Raw genomic sequence first — 7,917 nt, 5'->3', positions numbered from 1 at the left:
GAATTATCTTAATGAATAATGCAACAAGGACAAAGCATGTAAACTGATTTGTTTATTTAAACAGAATGGAATGGATTGCAATTGGATCCGAATGAAGAAACCTAAAAAACAAACAAACAAAAAACTCAAGCTTAGCTCCCTCAGCCGAATAGTGTGGGTAACTGATCAAAGCAGCAACATAATTAAAGAAGGATAGCAGAGTATTTATTAAGGTTACCAGCTCCTCAGCTGGGTTTTTCCTCATGTAGGTAATAAAGGTCTTCACCAATGTTTTCAGCATTTTTAAATAAAAGAACAGCAGCACAACTAAAATTGGACTTAGGCAGTATGTATGGTATGAAACAATCCAATCACAATATTTGTGGTTGGTATCCTATTATCACTGGCTTGACCTCTGTGAGTTGATCCTGAAAGCAGTTACGAGTGCTCAGAGAACAAAGTCACACAATAATGAGACAAAAATATATATACAATTTCTAACAATCACTTCATTCACAAGAGTACATTGATAAGAAAGAGGGTCTATAAGAAAAGAAGTCCAAGGTAGATTGCTTCAATGCTTTTAGAAAATGGGGTGTAACAGATTCACAGCAATTTATTTTAGGCATTTCAGGTTAGAGTTGCAAAACATGGACAGGGGAATGGAAGATAGCCACCGGAGTGACACACACACACACACACACACACACACACACACACACACACACACACACTAATAAAGTATTTATTTATCTACTTATTAGGTAGGCTTAGTATATTTTATATTTAAATATATTAACAGCAATAATCTTGTCAAAGGTGTTTAAAGGTTATACCAAAGATCACCCACAATAAGCTCACAACGTCATCCTACAGGACGAGGGCACACACCCACAACACCATGATTCAAGATAAGAATAATGCCTATCAAGCTTATTTCCGAATTGCCGAGCTGACTTAAATTGAATGAACTAAATGAAATCCTCTTAATACTAGAGTGCTTGCCTTACAATAGCAGCCTTTATCAGATAATTTAGATGTGGAACATTCCTGTTTAAATGCTGCAAACTGCTCAGATTATCCAACTGTAGCAGTCGTTTATGGAGAAGGGAGCCAATTAAGAACCAAGCTAATCTAGCTGTGAGATGTTTACTGTAATGCACCTACAGTATGAAACCGCCTTGAAAGAAGGGGAATTTGAGCTCCAAAATAGGGGACCACTTCCTAGAAACCTTTAGTGTAGTCTTCCTCAGTAAAAAAGCTACCACACTTATTTCTGCCATCTTTTCCAGAATCAAGTACAGAATCAGCATACAGACTACAAACAAATTTACTTTACTTTTATTTATTTTATTTACTTTTTCTTAATGGAGAACAGGACCTCAGATGCTGCAAGACATCTAGGGCATATAGCAAAGCATATAATATAAACATGTATATGTATTCAATTGCTGTATGGTGTCAGGCAGCAAGATCGTTCCCGCAGGGTCTTAAAATGTCAAAAATGTCAAAATCAGGCCTTAAAAAGTCTTAAATTTGCTCTTGTGTTCTAGGTCTTGAATCATTTTAAACAAGTCTTAATTTTTCTACGTCAATGTCACGCTACCGCTAATGCTCATTGAAATGTTCCTGCAGTGCTTTAGAATGTTATCGTTTTTTATTCTATGGTGTTGTAGTTCTTTCTGTCGCTAGTCCAAATATAATTTACTGTATTAAAACTACAAATGAAAACAACATGCAACTTATACTGCAGCCAATCTAGACACCAGTCCTACACTATTTGCGTTCTATGTTGAACCCCTGGCCCAGACAATTGCCGACATGAAAAAACACGAGGCATTAAGATTGGACACAAAGACCACCTGATTAGTTTATTTGCGGACAATATTTTGGTTCATTTGATGGACCCTGAGACTTCTTTACCTATACTGATGTTATACTACTGTTATTATGCTGGTTGTAAAATAAATATTACAAAGACACAACTCCTGTCATTACACTGTAATCCTTCGAAGGAAATATAAAGTATATATGATGTAAGATGGGAATGGAATCAATAAAGTATTTAAGGGAGTTAAAAATCTTAACAACTTATATGAGGCTTATAATAACTAATATAATGTATAATTCAATTAACCAAAATATTAAAACAGATATTGAAAGATGGTCCACTCATTAGACTTTTAGTAGTAAGATTAGCATAATTAAGATCAATATTTTGCCTAGATTGCTATATCTATTCCAAGCCTTACCAGTCCCTCAACACCCGTTCTTAGCCGGGGACCTGCTTTTTTCTAGATTTATCTGGGATTGAAAGAAGCCTAGAATAAAATATGCAATACTTCAGTTGGCCAAACATAAAGGAGGAATGGCGCTCCCAAATCTCAAAGATTATTTTCAGGCAGTTCAGTTCCGCCCCTTATTTCTTTGGTTTAATGACAACTATTTTGCTAGAGGGAAGTAAATCAAGACATACTGTACGTTGAAGACTATCAGATCCACTCAGTGTTGGGAGAAAAATAAATCCCCTCATTAGTCAAATGTAAAATAGAATATAATTTCTAGTGCTCTAGAGTTCTGGTGTAACTTTGTGAGGCAGCTAAAACTAAGGAAAGACCAGAGTGTACGTAGATGGATAGCCTTTGACACCCAGTTTAAGCCAAGAGTTAATGATGCCATATTCAAGGATTGGGCAGGAAAAGGTATTAAGGCAGTGTGTACAATAATAACAAGGAATTATAGAATTTCTAAACATTAAAAGAAAAATTCTTCCTTCAAAATCAGGATTTATCTAGGCACATACAATTTAGGGATTATTACAACAAAGAATTGAAAATGAGAACTAACAATAATTCAATCCAGTTATAAGATGTATGATGAATGCTTATAGACCAAATAGTAACTGCGTTGAAATCATATCTATGTTTTATTTAAGAATTACGGAATGTAGGGGCAACTCAACATTATACTTGAAATCAAGGTGGGAAAAGGAACTAAAAGTGGAAATTCCATCAGATGTATGGTCCAATATGTGTGAAACTCAACATACTTCCACAAGTTCACAACAATCAAGGGTGTTTAACTGGAAGAATTTTGTGCGTTTTAAAAAAAAATTACATTTCAGATTCGCAGTAAAACATCTTCAACACACTAGCCCTGTTGGAGACAATGTGGCTGCTTAGTAGGACACAAAATTTAAGTCATTTGGGGAGGATATACATTTAGTTTTAAGTACAGTCCCTGACAAAAGTCTTGTCGCTTGTGTACAAATTGACCTGAAGTGCCGCTTCTATTACCTGACTTTAATTAATCAATTGGTGTAAGAAATAGCTCATATGAAACTAAAAAAACCCTCCCAAATGATGTTCAATGCACTGAAATAAATTAGTTTCACTGAAAAGATTTATCATTTAAACAAGACAGAAAGTCAAATTTTGGCAAGACAAAAGTTTTGTCGCCTATCGAAATTGAACAAATTTACTGCAAATACTTAAATATGTCAGCAAATTAAATAGCGGTGCTGTGAGATCCAATTTAATATCTTGTATGACTTCTGTAAATAACCCAGTGTGTGTTTTATCTTTATTGAAGAAATAGCTTTTTGTGTTTTATTTCCTGTTATAAATAAAATGGGCTTTTATTTTGAAAGTCACCCGTTGGCACGTTAACTAGTTTCCTGCTGTATGTAACGGAAAAAGATGAAACAGTAACGGCCACAAAGTTAAATATAAAATGTTTTATAGCGCCCCTTCGAAGAGGCACAAGGTTAGTATTTATCACAATACTGTAAAAATGATATGTTAGTGGTGTTTTAAAGTAGTTTTAAAGAACTGTAGCTGTTTCTAGCCGTTTGTTTAATAGGCTAATGACGGACTTTTAAGCTAGTATAAAACTATGCTAATGCTTTGAATCTACATTGTAATGTAGCTAATGCATTGTTTGTGTCTGTTTATTTTTGTAACCAGCTCTTACGTTGGTTTGGGGTTTCCCAATAAACTTAAAATCATCAGTAAAGCGTCAGACCATCGTTCGGAGGGTATTCTACAGTAAGAGCTTGACCCGCACCTGCTGCATCACTCTGCCACGGAATTCCTGAGAAGACGGCAAGGCACGGCATACGGAGCAGTGAGTTGCAATGTCTAGTGTGATGGTCAACGGTGAGCTACACAACTGCGCTCAACATGGAAGGCATAAAGGAACAGATAGACAAGCTACGGATAGAAATTGAAGAAAGTAAAGGCTTACTTGATCAAAAGGAATATGAAGGCACGTCAAGGCAGGAACTAAAGGAGCTAACTGAATGTAAGGAAAAACAACTAGCCGAACTTCAGCACAAAATGGACGTCGCTGATGGGTTAACATTACCACGTCGTTCAGAACGTATTGGTGTGCCCACAGAGAAAATACTCGCATACCAAAAGGAGGAGCTGAGTAAAAAGGAAAAAAGACTGCTTAGCCTGTACGAACAATGGAAAATTCAAATTAGAACATCCAAAGAAAATTTAAAGAAAAACATATCAGAAAAGGAACTGGCTACAATGGCAGACACCATTGAGAAGGGAATGAATGATCTCATGAGACTTTATGATGAAATAAGAGAACGAGCCACACCATCCACTGAGATAAGGCGCAAAATTGACGCATGTGAGGCTGTAACTAAAGACATTATAAAGCTTATCTACGAACGCTTATCAGAAGTAGATGAAGACTTTGATGCAGAGTGTGAAAGGCAACGGCTTCGCCAGCTACTAGCCCACGACTATGCTTACTCCATATATGGTACAGCATCTCAGTCAGGTGCCAGTCGCCATTCAGAATCAACGCTTTTATCAGCAAAAAGGGCTGATGCAGCCGCAGAGCTCGCTGCTAAAGAGGCTCAATACAAACTAATGCGAAGAAAGAATTCAAAGGAGAAAATAAGAGAAATGGAAGAGCAACATAAAAAAGTTAGAAGTGCAGAAGTCTGAATTAGAGCTACTGGCTGAAAGGGACTTTGAAGCTGCTCGTGCCAGACTTGAGATATATGACAAGATTAGACAGATAATGATAGTCAGCCCTACAGCTGAACAACAACAGATCACTCCTGGCACCCCAGTATATAGCCAAGGCCCTAACTCTGACACACCAGCGCCCCCTACTGACATGTCTTATCTGGCCCAAGCAATCCATGACTGCACAGCCATAATCAACTGCCTATGCACATGCCCACGTGTTTAGTGGAGACCCACTTTTCTACATTGAATGGAAGGCTTCATTCTTGTCACTTGTGACCGAAAGGGTATTTCTTCAGCTGATAAACTTTACTACCTAAAGAAATACGTCAGTGGCCCTGCTTACAAATGCCTTGAAGGCACCTTTTATCGAAATGATGAAGAGCATACACAGATGCGTGGAATAAGCTCAATCAACGCTACGGTCAGCCATTTCTCGTCCAAGAGCCTTTAGGACAAACTATCAAAATGGCCAAAAATACAGTCAAAGGTGCAGAAGGATTAAGAGCATTCTCAGACTTCCTAAATGCCTGCTTGCAAGCCATGCCTCATGTGAAGGGTCTAGAAATATTAGTGACTGTGAAGAAAACCAAAGCTAACACAGAAAGTTCCTGATTGGGTAGCATCCCGTTGGAATCGTCGAGTCACAACAGCCCTCATGGAAAATAAAGAGTTTCCCACCTTTGAGGTTCACAAAGTTCATGTCAGTAGAAGCAGAGATCATGCAACCCAGTCACTTCCCTACATGCTCTTCACACATCTGACCCACCCCATGACAGAAAACACAAGAGAAACAAAAGGAAACAAAGCCAATGTCTTCAGCACTCAACCATCCTTAACAGTGATAAATCAACACCAGCGATGAGAGATCAAGGCTCCCCTGTATGTGGTGCAAAGATAACAAACATCAACTCTCCCAATGCCCACACTTCATGGGAAACGTCCCTTGAGGACCGACGGAAACACATTAAGGACAACAACTGTGTATGGATGTGTGAAACCAGGTCACAGCGCCAAAGAATGTCGTCACCGCACACTTGTGACGTGTGCAAGGAAGACATCCAACCTGTCTCATGATGAAAACTACAGAACACAAGTAGGTAGAGAAAGGCCTTTATCCATTGTAAATACAGCTTCAAACACAGCAGATGAAACCACAGCAGCCATGGCACTCAACGTCCAAGAGAGGGTCAGTCATGCAACACTTCCATGATCGTCCCTGTATGGGTGTCCTCTGCTACAAATCCATCCGGAGCAGCTTGTCATGCATTATTAGACACTCAAAGTGACAGCACATTCATTGAAAATGAGGTAAGCAAGGAATTACAAGCAGACGCCTACCCTGTGAAACTGAAACTTACCACCATGCTTGGAGAGAACTGATAATGAAGAGTGAAAGGTTTCTGGACTCCGTGTGAGAGCTACAATTCCTGCTTTCACATCGACCTCCTCCTTCATATACTAAGACTGCATTCCAGTGATCGTATCATATACCCACTCACGAAACAGCAAAACAATGGCCGCACTTGACAACAACTCTGATAATCCACCTCTTCTTTGCTGTGATATAGACTCTTATTGGCTACAACTGTCCCAGGGCACTAACACCAGACAGGTGCTAGCAGGAAAAGACAATGAACCCTATGCCATCCTAACAACTGGGATGGACATTGTGGGCTGCTCGACACCACACCTGGATGAAACGGATCCAGCGTGGTCACAGAGTTGCTTTAAAGGAACTTCCTCCAGTACGCCGATGGTGTGTTAAGCGCCCTAGAGTCAGACTTTAAGGCACAAAACAGATGACAAGACTGTCTCACAGAGGATCTTGTTTTCTTGGACAAACTCAAAGAGAGCATAAGGAAAAATGACCAAACATTATGAAATGCCCTTACCATTTAAGCAACGGCCACATCTACCTGATAACAAGAAACTCGCTGAAATCCGCTCAGTCTTTCGGCGGAAATTCCACAAGGATGAGAAATATAAGAAGGACTACACAGCATACATGGATGAGATCATTGAAAGAGGTGATGTCGAAGAAGTAGATGAAAACGGAACTAACGGTGAACGCTGGTACATTCCCCATCATGGCATCTACCACCCTAAAAAGCCTGGAAAACTGCGCATAGTTTTTGACTTCAGCAAAGTACGAGGCACAAGCCTAAATGAACACCTTCTCCCAGGGCCAGACATGATAAACAACCTAACGGTGTCCTCATACGGTTCAGACAGCATCCCATAGCTCTCATTGTGACTAGAGAAAAGTTTCACCAATTCCATGTCCAAAAGGATGACCAACTACCTGCGCTTCTTGTGGTGGAAGGGGGAAACACAGACACACCACCTCAAGAGTTCAGATGAAGGTACTTCTCTCGGTGCAGTGTCACCCCCTGGCTGTGCGAACTTGGACTAAAATACCTAGCCAAGGAAAACTTTCTCTCACATCCAATGGCTCTCAGTTCATGGCAAGAGACTTTTACGTTGATGATGGAGTCACAAGTACACCACTGTGGAAAGGCCATTCAGGTGGCACATGAGGCACGAGAGATATGCGCAAAAGGTGGCCTCCGTCTTCACAAATTTGTGTCAAACACCTATGCTGTCCTACAAGAGCCTACCCTCATCAGAGTGTGCAATAGACACCAAGACAAAGGATTTGACCTTCACTGACATACCACTAGAGCGAGCATTAGGGATTCACTGGAACATTGAGCAGATAGCTTCAGATTTAACAACACCTTGAAAGACCAACCAGCTACACGCAGAGGCTATTGTCTACTGTGCATCCATATATGATCCCCTGGGCTTCCTTGCACCTTATGTTCTCACTGGGAAAAGATCTTACAGAAATGTCCACCAAGGTGTTGGTTGGATGATCCCCTGCCGGAGTGCTGAAGCCACGGTGGGAGAGCTGGCGACACGACTTTGCCAACCTAGAGAAGAA

General features: G+C 39.9%; 1 protein-coding gene and 1 long non-coding RNA gene across 7 annotated transcripts in view; one reads left to right on the top strand and one right to left on the bottom strand.

Annotated features, from left to right (window-relative positions):
- The window catches only part of alcama (activated leukocyte cell adhesion molecule a), a 79,952-nt gene that overhangs the window by 47,225 nt on the left and 24,810 nt on the right, over positions 1-7,917 (top strand). The gene's annotated exons all lie outside the window — the stretch shown is intronic.
- LOC116700425 (uncharacterized) overlaps positions 2,734-7,917 on the bottom strand; it is a 13,155-nt gene continuing 7,971 nt past the window's right edge. The window contains exon 3 of the long non-coding RNA XR_004334651.1: positions 2,734-2,881. This is a non-coding gene — a long non-coding RNA (uncharacterized LOC116700425). The remainder of the gene's footprint in view (positions 2,882-7,917) is intronic.

This window comes from Etheostoma spectabile, chromosome 13, assembly GCF_008692095.1.
Source record: "Etheostoma spectabile isolate EspeVRDwgs_2016 chromosome 13, UIUC_Espe_1.0, whole genome shotgun sequence".
In the NCBI taxonomy this organism is placed as follows: domain Eukaryota; kingdom Metazoa; phylum Chordata; class Actinopteri; order Perciformes; family Percidae; genus Etheostoma; species Etheostoma spectabile.
The sequence above is the reverse complement of the archived record's forward strand: the minus strand, read 5'-3'. Positions and strand labels throughout refer to the sequence as shown.